This window comes from Halichoerus grypus, chromosome 5 (genome assembly GCF_964656455.1).
Source record: "Halichoerus grypus chromosome 5, mHalGry1.hap1.1, whole genome shotgun sequence".
NCBI lineage: Eukaryota > Metazoa > Chordata > Mammalia > Carnivora > Phocidae > Halichoerus > Halichoerus grypus.
This window is the reverse complement of record NC_135716.1, coordinates 50,587,966-50,612,470: the sequence shown is the minus strand read 5'-3', so window position 1 is coordinate 50,612,470 and position 24,505 is coordinate 50,587,966.

Below are 24,505 nucleotides of genomic sequence, written 5' to 3'. Positions count from 1 at the left end.
CTGCCCCTGCCCAGCCACACTTGAAAAGGCCTCAGATAAATGGACTACTTCCCAGGAATCCTACACAGTTCCAAATCCATTCACTCTCTCTCTATTCTCAGTAACTCTGTCATATTCACAGCTCTTCTCATCATATCATATACTCTCGTCCCTATTACTTTGGACGAATTCCCTTTTCTTATATATATATATCCAGATTCTCATTTTCACACTAGCTTCTACAACGCTGAACTACCTAAAGATATGGCTCAAATAATTGTTCCTGTTATCTTCTGTAAATATATTCCCCTCTGTATGGTATCATTTCCATCAGCATAGAAACATGCTATGATATCTCTCATGTATAAAAAAAAAATGATTACACATTCCACCTATAACGATATACATGTTTCTCAGCGCAACTTTGCAGGAAGGTTCATCAGAACTATTTCCTATTCTTGTGATGTCCACTGAAGGAGGCTTCAGTTATTCTTGAAACCACTACACTTAGATATTCAGGAAACGTGTTGTCCTTAGAGTCCCAAGTGACTTCCAAGTTGCCAAATCCACTGATCATTTCTCAGTCCTCATTCACTTGACAAATCAGAAGCATGTGACAATTGATCATGTTCTCCATTATGAAATACATTACCTCCTTAGCTTCCAGAACACCATGTTCAATTGGTTCTGTTGTAATTCAATGGCTAATCTCAGTTTTATTTACTGTCTCTCTGATATATACATATTGGACAGTCACAAGACTTAATCCTTAGTATTCCTCATCTCTACCTATCTATCATTCATTCTTATGGCTTCATATAATGTCAACATGCTAACAACTCCCAAATATGCACCTCCAGCCAGACTTTTACCCTGAAATCCAGACACATCTATACAACTCCCTAGTAATCATATCTTCTATGTCCAACTTTTAAACTTAACATCTCCAAAACCAAGCTTCTGCTTCTCTCCACCAAAACCTGCTCCTCTCCCTATCTCTCTAGTCTCAATAAAAGCTTCTCTTTACTCAGCCTCAAAAGTTTTAGAGTCATTCTTTTGTTTCTGTCTTGCATAGCCACATGAAAGAAATTGGTAAGTTTATGTTCAAAATTCTGTTAAGTTTATATTCAAAATATACTGAGAATTTTACCACTTTTCATGATATACATTTCTGTTACTCTATTCTGAGATATTATCATCTAATAACAGAATTATTCTAATAGCTTCATGATTGTTCTTTCTGCTTTCATCCTTATCCTCATGCCAGTCCAGGTGATCCTCTTAATATTTAAATTAGATCATAAAATTCCTGTGCTCTAGCTACTTAAATGGATTCCCATATAAACAGAGTAAAAGTCAAAATCAGTAGAAAGGATTAGATAGCCTATAGAATTTGATTTCATCCACTACTCTGATCTCATTACCTATCAACTCATCCTTTCTTCTCCAGATACATTAGTCTGCTTATGTTTCTTTAATATTCCAAGCATATTTTGCATCCTGGCCTTTGAACATGCTATTTTTTTTTCTCGTCCAGGAATGTGCTTCTTATGGATAAGCACATCTCTTGTTCTCTCACCATTTTCAGTTACCTGTATGTGTGTGTGTATGTGTGTGTGTGTACATATATACATATACTCTGTAACTATATATATAACTATATATATAGTTATACATATATATAACTACATATAGTAACTATTTTATTTTCTGTACATTACTCTCACCAGAATGTAGGACAGCTTTTAGTAATTCCTGCCATATTATATACTTAATAAAATAAATATGTGTTGAATGAATGAATAATCCTGACACTCATCCTTTGGTATTGGGTATTTCTGTTTGGTATTCCTGATATTTTAAGTCATTTTTTTTTCTAATGGGATCTGGTTTGCCTTCTCTTACACAAGACCTGTGATATCCTGAGCAAAAAATTCATGTTTTGGTACAATCTATGAAGAACTCTAGCCTGAATCAAATCTCATGTTAAAAGAAGAAGAAAGCAAAACAATTTCATTGAAAGCATAATGGTGCTGGTACCTGGTCAAATCACACATGATGTATATTATAGGTACCATTTCAATTCATTTGAAAAGGATCCACTAAATAGTGATACTGAATTGGCCTTCTATTTCAATATAGAATAAAAAGGTGTATATAAGGTAAATTCATACCTATATGGATCAAAGCTATAACTGCAAGAGTTTAAAATAAATTATAGGAAAATGATTTTACCATCCCTGGAGCAGAAGATGTTCTAAACTAAGATTTGAATATAGTCATAAAAATGTGATAAAAATCAAAAGATTAAAAATTTGATCAGTTATCCATATGTGTATAACAAAACAACTGAAATCACAGTGTCCTAAAAAAATGAAAACACTTATTATTACTCCTGATTCTGTGGCTGTCTGGTAGTTCAGCTGATCTGAGCCAGGCTTAATCTATCTTTTTTTTTTTTTTTTAAAGATTTTATTTATTTATTTGACAGAGAGACACAGCAAGAGAGGGAACACAAGCAGGGGGAGTGGGAGAGGGAGAAGCAGGCTTCCTGTTGAGCAGGGAGCCCGATGCGGGGCTTGATCCCAGGACCCTGAGATCATGACCTGAGCCGAAGGCAGACGCTTAACGACTGAGCCACCCAGGCGCCCCCAGGCTTAATCTATCTTGACTAGACTTGCTTATGTGTGCCTGTGGTAGAATAGTGGGTGGGCTGGGTGCTGACTGGTCCTGGTCGGCCCCATTCACATGTTAGTAGATGGACTGTTGGCTGGAGCAACAAGGGTAACTGGGCTGCTTGTCTCATTTCATCCAGTAGGGTAGTCTGGATATGTTCACATGGTGATTTCTAGAAGAATAAGCTGCAGTGTGTGAGGCTTCTTGAGGTTTAGGTTCAAAACTGGCCTTCTTTCTAATTAGCTGTGTTGTCCAAAATAAGTTACAAAGTGAACCCAAAGACAAATATATACTGAATTCATTAAGGGAGAAACTACAAGTTAGATTGCAAGGGGTGCAGACTGCAAGAGAAAAGGGTGAGGGATTGGGACCATTTTGCAGTTCTAGAAGAAAATTTAAAACTGTTATTTTCAATATGATATATATGGAAAAGAATCACTCGAAATAATGAAGATAATATTCATGGAGATTCAGACTCCTAAAAGTATGGTGCTGACATAAAAACAGATATATAGACCAATGTAACAGAATAGAGCCCAGAAATAAACCAAAGCATATAGAGTCTATTAATTTTCAATAACGGCACCAAGAATACACAATGGGGAAAGGATTGTCTCTTCTGTGATTTTATTAAAAACATTTCTTCTAGTTTCCTTGTTCTTATCTGTTTTTTCCCACAAGCTCTTCCCTCCCTTTCCATATTTCCTGCACATTACACGTGGTGTAACTTTTCTTACAATGATAATCAAATCAAAGTTTTTCAAAGATGTTCCTTCTTTTCATTATGCATAGGGCAATAACTTTAACTTCTTTGATTGAGACATAAGGATATTTATGACCTGGTGTCTAATTAGATCTTTCTTACCTCTCACAACTCCTATTTCTTAGCTTTTTAAATATTTCAGTCAAATTGAAATACCTGAGTTGCCAGAAATTTTCTGCAGTTACTTATTCCTTTGCCTGTTTGTACAAAATTTGTACTGTTTTAAAATCACCTTCTGTGGGGCGCCTGGGTGGCTCAGTTGGTTAAGTGACAGCCTTCGGCTCAAGTCATGATTCTGGAGTCCCAGGTCAAGTCCTACATCCAGCTCCCTGCTCAGCAGGGAGTCTGCTTCTCCCTCTGACCCTCGCCCCTCTCATGTGCTCTCTCTCTCTCTCAAATAAATTAATAAAATCTTAAAAAAAAATAAAATCACCTTCCGCAATCCATCATTTTTTATCATTGTGAAATCTTTCTTGTATTTCAAGCCTCAGCCCATAAGCTTTGGAATAATCCTTTGGGATACTTCTGCTTCTCTCTCATGCAAACTTAGGCTTCTCCTACTTTGCATCTTATTTAGTATGGTTAGTAGAGATATTATTTCATTTTTGAATTCTCAACAACCAGACAAATTATATTTTCAAGAATATTTGTTAAATGGATGATAAAAAGTTTAAAAAGTATTTATTCTCATATATTTATGTCTTACCAGAATCATGTAAGTTATTTATTTTGCCACCTCTTAAAATTAAGACTGAAGTAAAATTTGAAATGACTTTATAATATTTGATGCAGATCTATATATCATCTGATGTGTCTAGTTTTTATATTTTCTAGTATACTTTATTTACTGGTTGTTATGGAGAGAAAAATAATATATTTTATTTTATTTTATTTCTAAATACAAATTTTAGAAACAGCAAAGTAAATTTTAGTAATACTTGACATGATTCAGTGAATATGTAAATGTACAAAATACTAAGAAAAAATGTTTAATTAGGAAAATGCAATCAGTCTTCATGTACCAAAAATAATTAGCACAGCAGGCTGCTATTGAGTTGTTGATTAAAAGTATATATTAATATAATTATAATAACTATATTTGCTACTGTATTTCACTGTGCAGTGAACCAGAGGAGATATTTTTGAGTTTTTAAGGTCTCTTTTATATGGCAAAGGCTGAAACTTTGCATTCAAAGATATCTAGTTAGTGCAAATCAATGAGACAGTGGCAAAACAGAGAAGATTTATTGGTTTATTTAATAACTGTTCAGTGAAGTAAATGTCAAATATAAACATTTCTGGATAAATATGACGTCTTAACAGTAGCTGCTGTCTCTCAAACTGACACAAAAAATATCTAGAAAAAAAGGGAGGAACCATAAAACTACTAAAAACTGAATGCAATAGATAAAGCTTCTAGAATTAAAAAGGAGGTAGCTGATTTAGAAGGTCCTCAGAAGGTAAAATTAGTTGTGCTATATTAAAATAAAAAAGCACATCTAGATGTGTTTTGATGAAAAATGGTGGTGAAATTGTACATTCCTTATTCTTTGACCTCTGTGGGAACAATTATTCCTAAAAACTAAAGACATTGATATACACATCTTTTCCATGTGAGCCATGTTTCAGTTATTGCCAGAGTATTTCTTCCCCCCAGTCCATTCAGAAATACTGTTCGAAAGAACACAGACAATAAGTTCCTACAGAGGTTTGGAGTTGTTGAGGAGGAGGCCCTTCAGGGTGCTTCTAGCTAGACTTAGAATCAAACTGATGAGACAGATCAACAGGAGAAAAATCAAACTGGAATCCACAAAGATAAGAAATTCCAAAGGCAAGGAGGCAACATGAAACTTGTATGAGCTGGGGAGAGGGGTAGGGTCTGAGGATACAAAGGGGAGGAAAGCCATTAGAAGGAAGGTGAAAGGAGATATTTTGTGAAACAGAGGTTGCCCTGTTATGCAGGTGAGTTTCTTAGGTAAAGGGAAGTCTCTGTTCATAGCACCCTTCCTGCCACAGGCTGTACTTTCCAATGTAAATTTGGGCAGTTGAGGCCCAGGAAGAGAGTTTTTCCTGCATCTTCTGGGTTTTGATTACTTGTAACTCAAAATAATGTTAATTTTAAAATGGCCCATCTTGGAGCAGTCTAACCTTGGCCCCTACAGTTGGAAGGAAAATGGAAGTTTTCACCATCTATTGTAGAAAATGTAATAGGAATAAATAATATTTTGGATTTGGGATTTAAAACTAGAAAAATAAATCATAATAGCGATGTATGCTGGGTGCTAGAAGAACGGGGCGGGGGAAGAATAAATGCACCTGAAACTTAAAAATGAGCTAATTTCTGTTCACAACCACCTGCAACTATAGAGTCAAGAAACTTATTTCATCCCTCATTGGCCCAAGCACAGTGCGCACAGTTACACATGTTTACACACACAAGTATGACCACTGGCAAAGAAAGAGTTAAATGGAGTTTGCTTTTTGCAAGATAATTAGAAGAAAAGTGGTAACAAATATAACAACTTGTATTTTATGAAATACCCAGCAGGGCAAGGAAAGAGGAGTAGAAACATAAGGACACAAAGAATCTAAAAATTATATTGAAAATATCTATACATAAGGGTGCAAACCCAAATGTTATGAACTTGTGTGGTACCACAGTAGAATGCAAGAAGACGTACTTCTTATAAAAAGGAGCAGAATGCTGTAAGAAGATAGTAACTGGAATGAAAATGCCCAGAATAAGATAATCAGGAAGGATAAAATAAATAAGATTTTCAAAGAAAAAAATCAAAATAGATTAAAATATACTGGAGGAGGCTGTAAAGATAAAACAATCAACACTGGATATAAAAAAAATGATTAGCAAACAAGTGTGTAAATATCCTAAAAAGCAGTAAAAAAAAAGATACAGAATAAAAGTATTGAAGAATTTTTATATAGAGAATGGAGAATAGAAATAAATTTGTGGATACTAGATTTTCCTTTAAAAATGGACTAGAAGTCACTACATTAAGTAATTGTCAGAAAAGATGAATAAAAAGAGGAAGAGCTAAGTGAGGGAGAAACAAATCAGAAAATGTTTGAAGTTCAAGAGTAGGAAAAATTCTGAGGACAAAGAAAGTCCCAAATCCTCTAGAACTCTTAAACATCTGGGGTGACACTGATCTCATAAACATGCAGTTTAAAATGTCATGGATTTGAACAATCTACAAATGCAAAACATGTCAAAGATTCCAGATGTTCCCTTATGAACAATGAAAGTCTCATTGCGGGTGCTGAAGGAAGAGAATGCTCCAAATAGCTTTTTTTTTTTTTTTTTTAAATCAAGGCTGTGTAGCTCTAGAGAAATAAAAAAGCCTAGAGATTATTTTCTAGAAGACACAAAAAGAAAATACATGTAAGAAAGTGATGGAAATACTTAATACTTTGTGGAAAAGATTTCAAGTGATGGTTGACAGTGAGCATCAGAGATCTGGTAGAAAAGAGAAAAGGTGATAGTGAGACAGAACCTCCAGCCTGGAGTTTCCTGTGAAGCTTTCAGCTGTCTGAAACCACAGAAGCTTTCAGTTGCCCTTAACCACAAAAGCACAATGCTCATCTGCAGCACATTTGCACAAAGAACCTTGAAGACATGGGTCCACCTGCTGAACTTTCACCCACTGACATAACTCTGTACCTGCCCAAGCCATTCATCATATAATGAAGTAACCAAATAGGGCAACACATTATCTTCCTATCCACTTAAATTTGTAAGATAGAAAATTAAAACATTGAATTATCAGGAAAAATCACAATCACATCAACCAGATGAGTTAATTTGCATATAATTTCAATATTAAATGCTACCTATGCCTGTGATTTTAGTAGTTTTATTTTTCTTTAGCAAGCCTCAATATCTCTCACTTTTTGAAGGGTATATTAATAGTTACTTTGTGCATTTATGTGTACATGAGGACAAAAATAAAAATATTCAAAACTTTAAATGTATTTTAAATACAAAACTTCCAAAATATTACTAAATGTACTTGTGCCCATATTTTGAATTATTTAATTTACTCACATACATTAAGGTGAGGTTAGCTAGCTGCCTGGACAGCCCAGGTAAAGATGTAAGATGTAACACACTAGAGCTGAAAAAGGTTTAAAGCAATGTAAGAAACATGCTCATAATCATCAGACAGGATCACTGTGACTCTGGGCAACCTCTAAGAGCAGGTAAATGAAGAAGCCAGATTGTTTTGTTTGGGCAAAGATTTGAGAAGAAATAATACACCCATATGCCCTAATATATTTCCCAAGATATTTATTAAATATGAAAACCAAGGAAGAGTAACTTTATGGTTGAGTAACCCAGCAGACATCAAGTTAACCAAATGATCAATAAAATATCTCCAATAACAAGACAATGGGATCATGAACTCCAAGTTTTGATATATAGAGAAGGGGACAATATCATTTCTGTGCCTAAAATGCATAACTTCATTCCAAACATTGGAAAACGTCAGACAAATCCAAGTTGAAGTCATTCTAAAAATAATTGGTCAGTACTCTTCCTAAATGTCAGGATCATAAAAGACAAGGAAAGACTGAATACATTCTATGATCTGAAAGTGATTAAGGAGAAATCATACTGAAATGCAATGTGAGATCCTCGGTTGGATCCTGGAACAGAGAAATAACATTAGTAGAAAAAATGGTGAAATTAAAATGAGGTGTATAGTTTAATTATTCATATTGTACAAATGTGAATTTCTTGTTTTCGATAATTATATTTTTATCATATAAGTTGGAAATATTAGGGGAAGGTGATGAGGAATATATGAAAACTATATGCACCATTTATGCAACTTTTCTTTAAGTCTAAAATTAGCTCAAAATGAAATGTTTTCAAAAATAAGTTTTTGTTTTCATCTGCACATTATTAATATTACTAAATTAGTCTCTGAAATCTGGGACCTACAGGATTTTGCTCTTTCCCTGTGCTTCTGTTTGTTTCTGCATTTAATGTTGATTATAATTCTAATTCTAGTAATTTATTCACCATAATTCGTTACTTTAAACACCTCTTTTCTGCAAAGGAGAATTATTCCATTTATAAAGTAATCCATGTTAGGCTTATTTATATATATCAACATTGCACATTAAAATGTCACTTTCTTAATGTAATAAGTTACAAAAACATCAATGATATATTCAAAAATAGCCAAAGAAAAACTTCAGAAAACATTTTTGTAAAAGATTTAATTCCCAAATAACCAATTAACTTAACAATCTCGGTTGTGGCTTTATAACCTAACTTTAATTAGTTTTGACTTAGAGATCTGGGTATTCTGGAGATCTGAGAACTACATATGAAATAATTTTACAGAAGATGTCAATGAAAATACCTAATTAAAAAGTTTATGATCATTTAAATTAGCTTTTTTGTCTCAATTAAATATGCATGTTGAATGCATCTTATGAGACTTACAAATATTTGCACCATTTTTCATGTTTAAATACATTTAAGATATTAATAAATTCATTTTCTGTAAATGTCTTTAAAATTGATGCCTTCTGATATAAATACTAAACTATACTCACAAATACACGTGGTGAGGTGGTGAACAGGACAAGCCATCATTATATTGTGTTCATATTCATAAAAACACATTTCATTTTTGTTTGTGAACACCTTCATGTACATTATTAAGTATTAATAATGGGAAAATGTCTAGAAAAGAGTTTTGTGTAAAATGCAAAACTATAAAACTCCTAGAAGATAACACAGGAGAAAACCTAGAGGACCTTGGGAAGGGCAAAAGACTCTAGATACAATATCAAAGGCATGAACTATGAAAGAAATAATGGATAAGCTGGACTTCACTAACATTAAAAAGTTCTGTTCTGTGAAAGATGATGTCCAAAGAATAAGACCAGCCCCAGACTAGGAGAAAATACTTGCAACAGATACATCTAATAAAGGACTGCTCTCCAAAATATACAAAGATTGTTAAAACTCAAAAATAAGAAAAAAAACTATTTTAAAAAAATGGGCCAAACTGAGGGTTGCTGGAGTGGTGGGGGGTGGGAGGGATGGGGTGGCTGGGTGATAGACATTGGGAAGGGTATGTGCTATGGTGAGCACTGTGAATTGTGTAAAACTGATGAATCACAGACCTGTACCTCTGAAACAAATAATACATTATATATTAAAAAAAAAAAGAAGAAGATAGTAGGAAGGGTAAAATGAAGGGGGGAAATCGGAGGGGGAGATGAACCATGAGAGACTGTGGACTCTGAGAAACAAACTGAGGGTTCTAGAGGGGAGGGGGTGGGAGATGGGTTAGCCTGGTGATGGGTATTAAAGAGGGCATGTTCTGCATGGAGCACTGGGTGTTATATGCAAGCAATGAATCATGGAACACTACATCAAAAACTAATGATGTAATGTATGGTGATTAACATAACATAATAAAATTTAAAAAAAGGGGCCAAAAACCTTAACAGATACCTCACTAAACAAACAAACAAACAAAAAGAATATATAAAGATAGCAAATAAGCAAATGAAAAGGTGCTCCACATCATTTATATCAGGGAAGTGCAAATTAAAACAAGATATTTCTACACTCCTATAAAATTGATCAAAATCCAGGATACTGATACCACCAAATGGTGCTGAGGATGTGGAGCAAAGGAACTCTCACTAACTGCTGGTGGGAATGCAAAATGGGACAACCACTCTGGAAGACAGTTTGGTGGTTTCTTACATAACTAAACATAGTCTTATCATACAATCCAGCAATCGTTCTCCTTGGTATTTACCCAAAGGAGCTGAGAATTTATGTCCACCCAAGACTTGAACAAGAATTACAGCAGTTTTATTCATAATTGCCCAAACTTGGGAGTAATCATGTTGTACTTAAATTGTGAATACATTAATAAGCTGTGGTACATCCAGACAATTCATCCCTATTATTCAGTGATGAAAAAAGATGAGCTATCAAACTGTGAAAAAACATGGAGAAAACTTACATGCATATTACTAAGTGAAAGAAGCCAATCTTAAAAGGCTACATACTATGGGATTCCAATTCTGACATTCTGGAGAAAGCAAAACTATGGCTATAGTGTTTGCCGAGGGTTGGGGAGTAGGGATAAAATGGTGGAGCACAGAGGATTTTTAGGGAAGTTAAAATACTCTGTATGCTATTATAGTGATTGATGCATGCCATTATACATTTTTCCAAAAGCATAGATTGTAAAAAAACCAAGAGTAAACTGCACTGTAAACTATGGACTTATATTGTCCGTATTTTACAATATGATAAATTGTAAAGTGATTAGGATGTGTCAATGTAGGTTCATCAGTTATAACTAATATACCACTCTGATAAGGGATGTTGATAATAGGAAAGGCTATGCATGTTTAGGAGCAAAGAATGTATGGGAAATCTCTACCTTCCTGTCAATTTTGTTGTAAACCTAAAAAAAATCTTAATAAATGTAAACTCTTAATTTTACTATTTGAATACCTTTTAAGTATACATATAAGTGACAAAGCCTTTTATAAAATAAATTTAAAATAGCAATATTTTTATTTATTTTGCTTCACCTCTTGTATTTGTTTTAGAATTGGAATGGGTGAATTTTTATTTTTAACATTTAGTCTCTTGAAACTTAGTATTACAACCCACAGATTGATGCTCACCAAGAAATTTAGAGTAGAAAATATTAAAACCCTTTTCAGAATTTCTGAAATGAAGTTCATATATCATTCTGTTTAAGAAGTTTTTTTTTTTTAAATTTTTTATTGTTATGTTAATCCCCATACATTACATCATTAGTTTTAGATATAGTGTTCCATGATTCATTGTTTGTGCATAACACCCAGTGCTCCATGCAGAACGTGCCCTCCTCAATACCCATCACCAGGCTAACCCATCCTCCCAACCCCCTCCCCTCTAGAACCCTCAGTTTGTTTTTCAGAGTCCATTGTCTCTCATGGTTCTTCTCCCCCTCCGATTTCCCCCCCTTCATTCTTCCCCTCCTGCTACATTCTTCTTCTTCTTTTTTTCTTTCTTAACATATATTGCATTATTTGTTTCAGAGGTACAGATCTGAGATTCAACAGTCTTGCACAATTCACAGCGCTTACCAGAACACATACCCTCCCCAGTGTCCATCACCCAGTCACCCCATCCCTCCCACCCCACCCCCCACTCCAGCAACCCTCAGTTTGTTTCCTGAGATTAAGAATTCCTTTTGAATTTCAATGTACATTAGAAATTCAAGAACTCACTTAGTGCATTAAAGATCATTTAATGCATTTTAATCACTACAGGATTAATCAGAATCAATAGGTTAGCAGTGATTGAGGCTCAGTCCTTATTCCAAGATTTAAACAGTCTGGTAACAACAGACCTTTCCCTAAAATTTTAGAGAGTTAATCAGATGAATCAGACACCAGCTAGGGAGAATTCTATGTTCTATAATTTTGCTTACTAAAATAATATCTCCAAATTTCATCTTAAATCTGTGATTTATACAATAAATGGTGTATAGTGAGGTTTAATATCTAAGTTTATATTCATTTTTTTAAAGATTTTATTTATTTATTTGACAGAGAGAGATATAGCGAGAGAGGGAACACAAGCAGGGGGAGTGGGAGAGAGAGAAGCAGGCTTCCCGCTGAGTAGGGAGCCTGATGTGGGGCTCGATGTGGGGCTCGATCCCAGGACTCTGGGATCATGACCTGAACCAAAGGCAGATGCTTAACGACTGAGCCACCCAGGCGCCCCAGTTTATATTCATTTTTAAACTGAATATCTAACGACAGGACTTGCCACTGATATTTTATATTCTCTAATAATGTTTAAATTACTTAGATTTTAATAATTTCCATGTGGCTATTTCCATATTCTACTGTGTTGTGTTTTCTACATTTTCTTTTCCTGCTTATGAAGGAAAAGAGTTTCTTATGAAACTCAGATTTAGATAAAATGATCACAGATTTTATGTATTTGTTTTCTTTTGCCAAATTTTGGCTTTTTATTTAACTCCTTTTAGGACAATTCCTTAAATTCAATCTCTTTTCATAGAAAGGAAGATGGAAGCTATGCCTGTGCAGCTTAGAAACTACCACTTAAGAAGATTAAAAAGAAAATTGTTGCTTGTTTCAAAATGTTTTTCCTTAAGGAGGATCCAGTCTAATGCTGGCTTTCCCCATACCTGAGATGATTTTAGTCCAGGAACATCATTTCCCTGTATAAAAAGTGAAATCCAAACAAAAAGTTTGATTACTTCCTTCACTACTTCAGTCACTGCTCAAATGTCACTAGCTCAAAGATGCCTACAATTACCACCTTATTTTAAATTACAAATCCTCTGTGTTGCCAAAGTTCATGTTCCACTCATGTTCCAGCACTCATATTTATCATTTGCAATGTACTCTTTGAGTATTTGCATTAATGGCAGTTTTGTGTTTCAGATAAATTACTTTGCTTTACTACTTTAAAGTAGACAAATTTTATGGTCACATTTCATTCTCTCCCATCTCTGCCCCCAGGGAAAAAAGCAATCCTCTCTCAATGATCTAGTGATCTCAGGCCATGGACTATCTGTTCTCCACCTGGAATTTCAGCTCACCATTCACTTTTTGGATTCATGTCATATTGTTCAACTCTGGACACTGGTGGTGAGGCTCTTAATTTAATCCTGTTCATAATGCAGCCATAGTGTTCAGATAACTTTGGAATAATGGGAGATAAAACCACATACCAGAAATTAGGTTATCACCTAATATACTTAGAGTCACAGCATCGAATGGGGCTACCATCCATCAGTAGTGTACATGCAAGGCATCTTGGTAATATTTTTTTCTTCTTGTCGCTTGGATTCCTAACGTAGTGCATGTCAGTTGGTGACACTTTTTGAACTGATAGATTCTTTTTTTTTTTCTTTTCCACTATCTTTTTTTTTTTAGATTTTTTTTTTAATTTTTTTATTGTTATGTTAATCCCCATACATTACATCATTAGTTTTAGATGTAGTGTTCCATGATTCATTGTTTGTGCATAACACCCAGTGCTCCATGCAGAACGTGCCCTCCTCAATACCCATCACCAGGCTAACCCATCCTCCCACCCCCCTCCCCTCTAGAACCCTCCGTTTGTTTTTCAGAGTCCATGGTCTCTCATGGTTCGTCTACCCCTCCGATTTCCCCCCCCTTCATTCTTCCCCTCCTGCTACCTTGAACTGATAGATTCTTGTCAGAGTTTTAAAATAAGTCAGTTTGGCTGTGCCACTGCCCTTTTAAATTTAGGGCTAAACTCATAAATCTGTAAGAATTTAGCCTTCTAATGTATAATATTTGTGTGCATAGTTATTTTTTTTCCCCAAGGGAATATTTAAAGTATTTACCTCTCATTGGTTAAATTACATTGAGTACCCAAAAGACCACATCTTATGTAGGGATGTAAAGCAGATGGGGAGTGCCTAGGTGCTCTTGTATGAGATTTGACAGGAAATGCAGATGAGCTATATAAGAGAAGCAAAGATACGAAATCTCTTCCTGTATTGTATGTATACAAATTGAAAGAACAGGATCTGTGACCTGACTCTCATTCCAGTAAAGATGAGAAGGAACAATGATTCCTTCATAAAAATTGTGGGATAAATCTCTTTTGCAAGAAAAAAATGGTTAATAAAAAAAATCTTAAGACTAATTTAGAATGGTTAAGAGAGAGGAATCCTAGTTTATTTTCTGAATACAGGTTTAAAGGAAAAGTACTGAGATTAAGGACTTCAGAAAATGTGTTGTAGCTGGCACTGATCCGTTGGCAATAGCAACATAAATATAATTGTGCATTACCTAGTTGGAAAAAGTATAGGCTGTGGGGATCTTTCTTCATGCTGGTATGTACTAGAGAATAGAAGAATGGGAATAAGCAGTAAAGAATACCAAAGTGAGATCAAAGAATAGTCACACGGTCAGGAGAGCACCACTGTTTCTATTTACTAATAGTCTCTAAATAACAAAATGAGTATGTGTCACTCTGGATCTAATAAAGAGATGACATAGTAATTTAATAGGAGAAATTTAATATAAAGAATTATTAAGCTGTGATAAGAAAGTAACTGTAAACATATGAAGAGAACTCTCTAAGTGGACCCTAGGGCTGAGGGAAAGTCCCAAAGAAAATCCAATTTGGAAGGGAGGCCTGTTCCCCAAAGCTGGGATTCATACCTCTATAGAAAAGGTGAGGTTGCAGCTTGCTGAAAGGCTAAGAAGTTCCCTGGGTTAGCAAACGAAGAGCTATTACCACAATTGTCAGGTGGGCGCACAGAGCACGTCAGGGCACTGCTGTGAGCTCAAAGGCCAGTGTGTACAACGTTTACATTGGGAGACTTATAAAAAACAAACCTCTGGGGGCAGTGGTGCTGATGGAGGGGCCTGCTGTGAAATGGGGACACCTGTGCTGTCACAAGGCCTGGAACACCCCGTGCCCAGAACAGGAGGGCCCTGGGAAGTTGATCACCAGGTAGGGGCTAGAGCTGAAAGGTTGCTAAGAGACTGAACCCACTGGGTCTGTGGCTGGAGCACAGAGCCACCAGATGTTCTCATAGACCCACAAGGTTAATTGACCACATTTTGTATCAGGAGCCAGAATTCATTCCATTATCAGAACAGAGGCCCTGAAATGTAAGTGTAGACCTGAGAAACAATTAATTCATAGTTGGTACAGTCTCCTCTCTGGCTACTCAGTGTCTATATGCATCCTACACATTTGAACTCCCATCCATAAATCAGACTCAATTTTTTTTATCCCACAGTCAACTGGTTGTAAAGAGGTCATAGGTATGGATTGTGGAAGAGGAGGCCATGCAACCAGAATTGATACTAAAGGAGTCTCAGCTACCTGCTTATACAACTTACTTGTACCTTCTGGACCCACCCAAGCACAGTGTCTTATATAACATTTTCATTTGATGATTGATTGCTGATGTGCCCACTCAACCTTATGACTAGGTGGGTCAGACAACACCAACTTCATGATGGGAAGCTCAGGCCACCTGAAGTTGAACGGTCAGGCTTTTAGTTTTTGCAAGAGAATTGTTATCCAAAGAAGAGGGCATAGATTGTTCCAAAATCCTATAGGTCTGCACTATGATCCTTCTGTTGGTGATTGTTGGAGTCCACATTGGACATCTTTATTTGTGACAGATCTTTTTGGTATCATTAGATCTATTGATTATACAACCCAAGTAGCCATACAACGTGTACTACAGTCTGGAATTGTTGCAAAGTCTGTGTGCTGTTCTGATACCCACTTGAAACTGGGTAAGTCTGAATATGAGTCAAAGTGGCATACTCGAATATTGCTTATGTTGCCTCCAAAATCATAAAAGGCCTACCAAATGTATGCCTTATTTTTTTTTCTTGATTGATGGTGCAAACTGCAGCAACTTGTCTTTCACTTTGGGAAGGTTGTTTCATTAATCCCCCATATCATTAATCCTCCAGAAATTTCCCCAACAGACTGGGCCCTCAATTTTTCTGGCATTTATCTCCCCCACCTTTAGTTTCAGAATGTTTACTAAGGTACAAAAATAACTATTTCCAGCTTATCAGATCTAATCAGGATAATGTCTTCAACATAGTGGATCAGTATGATGTTTTGTAGAATGCTAAAATGATTAAGATCGCTGGGGACTATATTATAACAGACAGCCAGAAAGTTTATGTAGTCTCGGGGCAATAATGTGAAGTTATATTGTGACCCTCAGAAGTAAAAGCAAACTACTTCAACTGGCCCTTGCACATTTGTAAGGGAAAGAAAAAAGACATTAGCCAGGTAAATAGCTGGATAGAAAGGACCCAGGGATGTGTTGATTTTCTCCAGTAAAGATACTACATTAAGAACAGCAGCTGCAGGGTGCCTGAATGGCTCAGTTGGTTGAGCATCCGACTTGGTTTCAGCTCAGACAGTGATCTCTAGGTCATGCGCTTAGTGCAGAGTCTGCTTGCTACACTACTCTCTCTTCTCCCTCTGCCCTTCCTCTTGAGAGAGCTCTCTCTAAAATAAATAAATAAATCTTAAGGAAAAAAAAAAAAAGAATAGCAGTTGCAATAGGAGTCATCACCTGATAATGTTTGTGATGGTCCACACTCATTTTCCAAGATCCACCTGACATCAGAAGTCAAATGGATGGGTTAAGTGGAATGGAGATAGGTATCAACACTCTGTGGTTTTCTTTCTGGTTTACTTTCTTGGCACAGAAAAATTTCAGGGGCTTTCACTTGGCTTATACAATGGCCCTCACCCCATGAGTCAGAAAGCCAATGTGCAGATTCTTCCAGTTATTAATTATGCTTATTCTGATTAGAGGTGCAGGAACGGGGGAAAAAACACCCAATAGACCGATGGACCAACTGGACCCACTTTGAGTCTGACTTAACTTGCCATCTATCACCAGAGCACCATCGGTCTCCACTTTTATAGACCACTAGTGGTATTTTAGGTCCCCAAGTATTAGTATTCATTTAGAGCAAGTGTCTCAAAGTCTCTAAAAGGCATGGGTATTTCATTTTCCCATTTGGTCACTTCCATATATGGCCATAACCCTTTAAAGAAAGCTCAGTGTAAGATTTATTGTGTGTACATATGGCAGTGGTCCATAATTGCAAAGCAGGTAGTAAAGAGTGAATTTGGAGCTGAGAGGCAATAAATTGATACCTGGCACAGAGTGTGAAGAGAATATAGAGCATTTCTAAATGAAGGCTCAGACAATTATAGTAAAATGTGGAAAATTTTATATCAAAGACAATTTATTCTCTAAGGAGAATAAATGTCAAATAAGAGGAATGTTTCTTTGAAGGAGTAGATATTTGATATCATATTGTAAAACATAAGAAGAAGTTATTCACCCCTACTCAATTGTATTATAAAGTTAATAATATCAAGGAATGTGTTCTAAGAATACTATCCATAGTGCTAGGTCTGGGCATATATTTGACACATAATAAGATTGTACTGAATGTATTTCTCTTCCCAGTGAGGTTAGACTATATAAATATTCCTCCTGACTAAACTACTTAAAAGCACCTATTCTGTGGGGGAATAAAAGTTTCAGCTATGGACGTATTTTATTAAAAATATGATATTGAACTATAAGCACTTTAATCTTTCTTGATTTTCACCACTCATTTTATCATGTCTGTTAACAACTCTCTATTAACATCAGATGCCTCTATTAATTATCCCCAGAAAAAATTTAAGAAATATATTGTTGTAGCTGATACTATTACCTTGTTGATAGCAACTTAAATATTGGTGAATCTAGAGTAAGTTAGAGTCTTCCTTATTGCTGGAACATATTTGAGAATAAGAAATAAAAATGAGTAAAAATTAGTAATTTTACTATATTTATCAATATTATATAAATGATAAAATAAATATAAAGTGAATAATAAAATGAGTACTTTCCTATCACTATGAAGTAAACTTATCAAAGACTTTTTTGCTTCCTTACTTGATTGCAACTAGGCTATTAGGTATTAACAAAATATACAGGAATGTCTGCATTCACTGACTTCATGTGTCTTTTATTTAGAAAAAAAATAATTGAGCAGTTTTTAAAAATCTACATTATCCAGTGTTTAATTCTGTTACATCAGATCTATTACATTTAATAAGTAAAGAAAATACCAGTCCTAGACTTTGTATTGCATCACAGTTGGTTTTATAAATTCAACATTTTATTAATAGAATACATTTGAAAATTGTTCTAGGATGTCATGTAGACATATTTCTATAATAAAACATAAACATATCAGTGAGCATTTATTTCTAACAGAGAGAAAATACAGAATTAAATGTGTGTACAGTATATATGTACTCTTAATAACTGATCTTGTGGGGAGAAAAAAAGGCTGACTTTCTCTATGCCAACCATTAAGTGTTAAAGATTTTTTAAATTAATTGATTATAGACTCTAGATATCGCAGAAAGCAATTAGAGATTTATAGATTTCTATGTCCATAGTTAAATTGCAAAAGATGCAAGGAGTAGATGATTCCAATTTCCGACGGGGTTTTCAGAAGAATTAATATTTTAAGGCAATGCTACACGGCAGGACCTTATGGGCATATCATTGCAAATTGGTTATGGTTGGATAACTTACTTCTATTTAAATTATGCACATCCACAACCTTTGTGATATAGATAAAAGCAGCTCTGAAATCTTGGTGCAGATGACCAACCTTCTTTAGATAAGCCATACAAGTCAATGAATTAACAGAAAATAATAAAGGAATTGTGGTATTTCTTCAAACCTGGTAAATATACTTACTAACTATAGAATCTAAATAAAATAGGTTTAGAAAGGGAGTCCTCAGGGAATAAATGTTTTCATAGCTGATCTTGTTCAGAATAGTCTAATTGGCAGGGAATTACTGGAGATTTGAAATATTCCCCCCTCAAAATTTCTTGGCATTTTAAAAATATAAGTTATCTAATGTTCACGTTTCTTATTGTCTCAGTTTTCCTCTACCTGTCACCTACTATGTAAAATGGAGACAATCTGTGTATGAACCTAGTAATTAACCAGGTTAGCTTCAAGTTAAAATAAGGAATTATGGATTCATGTGAATCTAGCATCTCACTACAACTCTTTTCCATTTATGACAAGAAATACTCTTTCCCTGCAGTTTCATCTAGCAAAATATTTTGCTGACTAAACTTAGTTTTACTGTTTAAATGATATCACTATGAAAATATGTTTAGCAAGACATTATTCAAGAAAGTTAGGTGTTTACTGGCAATATAGGGGGAAGACTAATGATGTTATGATGTTAATTAATCTTCCTGGAAAAAGTTAAATTTTGTGCCTTTTTTAAACCTAGAAAAGATTTTAAATTCCCCTAAGCATAATTGTGTCACCAAAGTTCTGAAATAAGATCAAGATAGGTAGGGATTAAAAAGTCTGCATATCTAGGATACAAAAAAATATTGTGAAAGCATTTTTAAAAGTCTACTTTTGTACCATTATACCTTTATTCCAGGTTTTTTGTTTTTTAACTTTGAATCAGGATTATAATTTAATCCTTTTTTTGTTGTTTCATTAAAGAGTAATTGAAGGTCAATTAGTATAGTCTAATAAAATGCAGGTTTTATAGGAAAAGAAATTCTAAATTTTGAAATAAACTGTTTGAAAGATTAAAGATTTTATTATTTATTTAAGAGAAAGAGAGTGGGCACAGAGGGAGAGGGAGAAGCAGACTCCCCACTGAACAGGGAGCCATACTTGGGGCTTGATCCTAGGACCCGAAGATCATGACCTGAGCCAGAGGCAGATGCTTAACCAACTGAGCCACCCAGGTGCCCCTATTTATTTTAATTTTAACAAATATTTTTATTATAATGTGTCAGAAATTTGACCAAAATATTTAGATATTGTTTTGATATATCAAACATACTAAAAGTGTTAACCTGTGAAATAGCATTAGTTGTGCAACATAGGGTAAATAAAGAGATAGGAAATCAGAAATAACTCTTCTAACTACCTCCCGCCACTAGTCTCTTGAAATCTATAAGGCTACTACAACTAGTGCTACAATAAGGGCACCATTAGGTTGTGTGTGTGTGTGTGTGTCACTGAAAACAGAAAATAGTGAAAAAAATTATTTTCTGACAAAGCTTAAAGGAAAAATAAGGGAATTTTTCAGATATATAAAGTAAAAACTAAAAATAAATGTACTCCTCAATCTTTGCATTTTTCATGTTAAATTAAACAATTTAATCATTCAAAAGAGTATATTATTTATTTTTTTTAGAGATTTTATTTATTTGACAGAGAGAGAGAAAGAGCACAAGCAGGGGGAGCAGCAGGGGGAGAGGGAGAAGCAGGCTCCCCACTGAGCAGGGAGCCCGATGCGGGACTCAATCGCACGACCCTGGGATCATGACCTGAGCCAAAGACAGATGTTTAACTGACTGAGCCACCCACGTGCCCCTCAAAAAAATATTTTAGATGTCAATAATAACTTGTTGAATGATTTCTAACTGTATAGTATCAGATTTTAAAGCAACATACAAGAACTAAATTAGTTACTCCAAGAAATCATGTGACTACTGTCCCCCCATCTCTTTTCTGGGTAAAATCAAGAAAGACAAAAATAATCTCATACAATTTTCCAACTTCAAACGACAGCTGTGATGCCTGTATCATAAAGCAGGAGACTGGAGTTACCTCTTCTTTTTCTGTAAAAACTGAAGAAAATATTTCCATTTTGGATCATATAGTGAAAAAAGCTGGCTGGTCACTAAGTTGTTTTTTAGTAGAAGATCTGAATGATCTATGATCACCTCTATTTCTAATACACAAAACCCTTCCAATCAGTCTTTCAGTGCATCATTTTTTTTTCTTTTTTTAAATCAGCTTTATTGAGGTATAATTGACAAATAAAATGGTAAGAGATTTAAAGTGTACATCATGGTGATTTTATATATGTGTGGATTATCAAATGATTATCCTCATCCAGTTAATTAACACATCACTTTATTTATTTATTTATCTTATAGTTGAGAACATTTAAGTTCTACTCTCTTAACAAATTTCAGTTATACAAGTCAAGAAAGTTGCAGTATACAAGATCACCTTACAAAAATCAATTACATTTCTAACAAAGAACCATCACAAAAAAAATTAGTGAAACGATCCCATTTACAGTTGCATCAGAAATAATAAAATACCTAGGACTAAATTTATTCAAGGAGGTAAAAGATCTGTACATTGAAAAGTATTATAAAATACTGATGAAAGAAACTAAAGAGGACAGAAATAAATGGAAAGATATTTCATGCTAATGGATTGGAATAATTAATATTGTTAAAATGTTCATACTACCTCAAAGTAATTTACAGATTCAATACAATCCCTTTCATAATTCCAGTGGAATATTTCACAGACATAAAAAAACATCCTAAAATTAGAGTAGAACCACAAAAGATCCCAAATGACCAAAACAGTCTTGAGACAGAACAAAGCTAAAATCATCACACGCCTTGATTTCAAACTATATTTCAAAGCTATAGAACTCAAACAGTATGGTATTGCAATAAAAACAGACACAGATCACTGGAACAGATTACAGTGCCCAGAAATAAATCAGTTTATTGTTTTTAAATAAAAATAGGTGGCCAAGGATTACCAGATATTCAAAGAAAGCTTACAAATGGAAGCCAGAGACAAATACAAATGAATAGGGAAAGAGAGCCCAGAAGCAACAAAATCAATGAAGAGGTAAGAAGACAAGTTAAGTAAGTTATAATTAATATTTTGGGGGAGAGGAAGTGTTGTATTCATGGGTCAAATACCAAATGCCACTGAAAAAGTAACGACCAGAGATGAGAAAATAGACCCTGGAAATTAAAATATGATAGCCCAAGTTTAGAATTCCATAAAGAGAATGTAATTGAAGTTTTCTCTTAAAAAATACAGAAAAAATAAAATAAAATGGAGGTCAGTGAGAAGAGAAAGCTAAGAAAACAAAAATATCAATTTAGGAGATGTAAAATCTGACATAGGCATTCTAGAAAGGATCAAGAAAAAAAATCATAAAACTATCAGGAATGTTTTCTGGATCTGATGTTCATGAATCCCCAGATTTAAGTAGATACTTTCTAAGTACTTTGCACAAGGAATAAAAAAAGAATAGTGCTGAGGATCATAATTTTATGATTTTAGAATGTTACAGATGAGGAGATAATTCTAACATTTTCAGAAACAAAATCAGTTACAAGAACTGAAAACAATGATAGCAAAGGTCTCATTGTATCACTAGAATCCAGAAGACAATGGAGACATGTATCGATCATTCTGAGTGATGATTTTCAAACAAAATTTATATTACTGGCAAAATTATCAGTTACATGTGATGGTATCATAAAGCTGTTCTCATGTGTAATGTTATACTTACCTTCCAGACAACTTCAGAAAATTCTTGAGAATTTGTTCCTTCAAATATGAACAATTAGAGAGAGATTGAGAGAAAACATGAGATCCGAGACGCATAGAATTCATATTAAATGATATCCTAGAGTATTTAGAAGTCCTTGGAGGACAATAAGAAGTCTTGGGAATAAAAAGTACGGCTTAGGGAATCGTATTCCCTATGTATTGTATTTAATGGTATTGTAATAGTGTTGCATGGTGACAGATGGTAGCTACACCTGTGGTGAGTATAGGAAAACATAGGGAGATGTTGAATCACTATGTTGTATACCTGAAACTACTGTAACATCATATGTCAACTATACTAAAAAAAAGACTATTTTAGAGAGCAAAATCTATGAAATGGAACAGGACATCAGAGGATTCAAGGAGGGACTATAAATATAAAGATATCTTTTCTGCTTTAATAGAATATCAGTTCACTAATATCTCATACAATCAGGGATGGATTAACAAGAGAAGCATAAAAAATAAATGGAGACAATAATCTCTAGCTCTGGTAAAATTAAAGTTCAAGGAGAAAAATATAATCATACAAAACTATTTGGATATGTATTAAATACTATTTATGTAGTTACAGGAGTCAGAATACTGAATATGAATTTAACCAGAATGGAAAACACTATTTTATGAAGAGAATGGATGAAGAAGTGTGGATTTGAAAGTGACCTAAAATCTTCATCTCCCGTAAGGGAAGTCACTAGAAAGTTTAAAAGCAAAGAATTAGGAGATATAAAATTATTAATTATTATTTTCAATATATGGCAATAAACTTCAAAACATACACACACATTCACACACGTACATATCTAACTGTTGAGAGTGGTTTCCTCTGGGAAAGGAAGTTTGAGAAAGGAATGAAAGAAGAACTTTTGTTACTGTTATATTATTGTTATGATGTCAAAATGCTTTCAGCCCTTTAAAATGGAATAGCTTACATGTCATAATTTAATAAAAATAAAGAGTTAACATTAATGACATTTAAAGAATGATTCCATGTTTTCAAGAAGTAGTAAATGCAATAATTTAAGTAAATTGAATAAATACATATATTGCTGGAAATTACAGCAGTCAGTTTAACTTTTTCCATTAATTTGCAAGATACACTCAACTTGATATTTCATTGTCTTCAGCATATTATTGTCCCAGTTTGACATTCCTTAGGCACTACCCTGCTTTAAGAACTCTTCTCTCCACTACTAGTTGGTAAATTCTCCTGGAATGTAAATTGATTTTAATATTAATCTTACCAATATATAATTAGGGAGTTGACCCTGGGGCACTATCATCAACCTTTTGCATAAGAACCTATAATTTTATGGGTGTCATATACTCCATAATGAGGATTTTTTTAAAAGATGTGTTTTTACTCGTTTCATCTCTACTGGACTTATTTTTAATGATTTATTGAATTTTTAATGATACAGTTAATATTACATGATACTCATCTCTGGCAAGGCCCCAAATAATTTGTATTAAAATGCTTAAAAATATTATAGCAGAAACAAAATTAACACAGAGAATAAATGCAGTCATAAAATATAGTTTAAAAAATAATGAATTATTTACTTTTGAACACATCTATAGAAAAATTATACAGTGTCCAAAATGTTTTTCAAAAAGGCATGAAATAACTGATAAATATGAATAATGAGAAGAAGTTCTTATCCTCAAATTCACAGAACACAGAAATTATTACAGTAATGCTCCATTGGTCATGAGTGTATCGGAAGCACTCACAACCCTTAGAAATCCTATTTTGGTCAATAAGTAAATATGCTACTAGGAAAATTACATGATGGATGTCAAATCGAAGAATATATATTTGAAATAATTGCTTTTTTATATTATCAAATCTACCTTCCTATCTTCCTATTCCTTCTTTTCTTTCTCTCTCTCACTTTCTTCTCTCTTCTTTCTGTTCATCCTTCCTTCTTCCAACCTTTCTTTGAAAAACAGAAATACTAGTATTTAGCAAGCAGATGAATAAGAACATACAAATGAATGATCATGTTTCCTGTATTCATTTAGCTAATATTTAAGTAATCATTCAAGAAAATAATTGGATTTATTTTATAAAAATTAT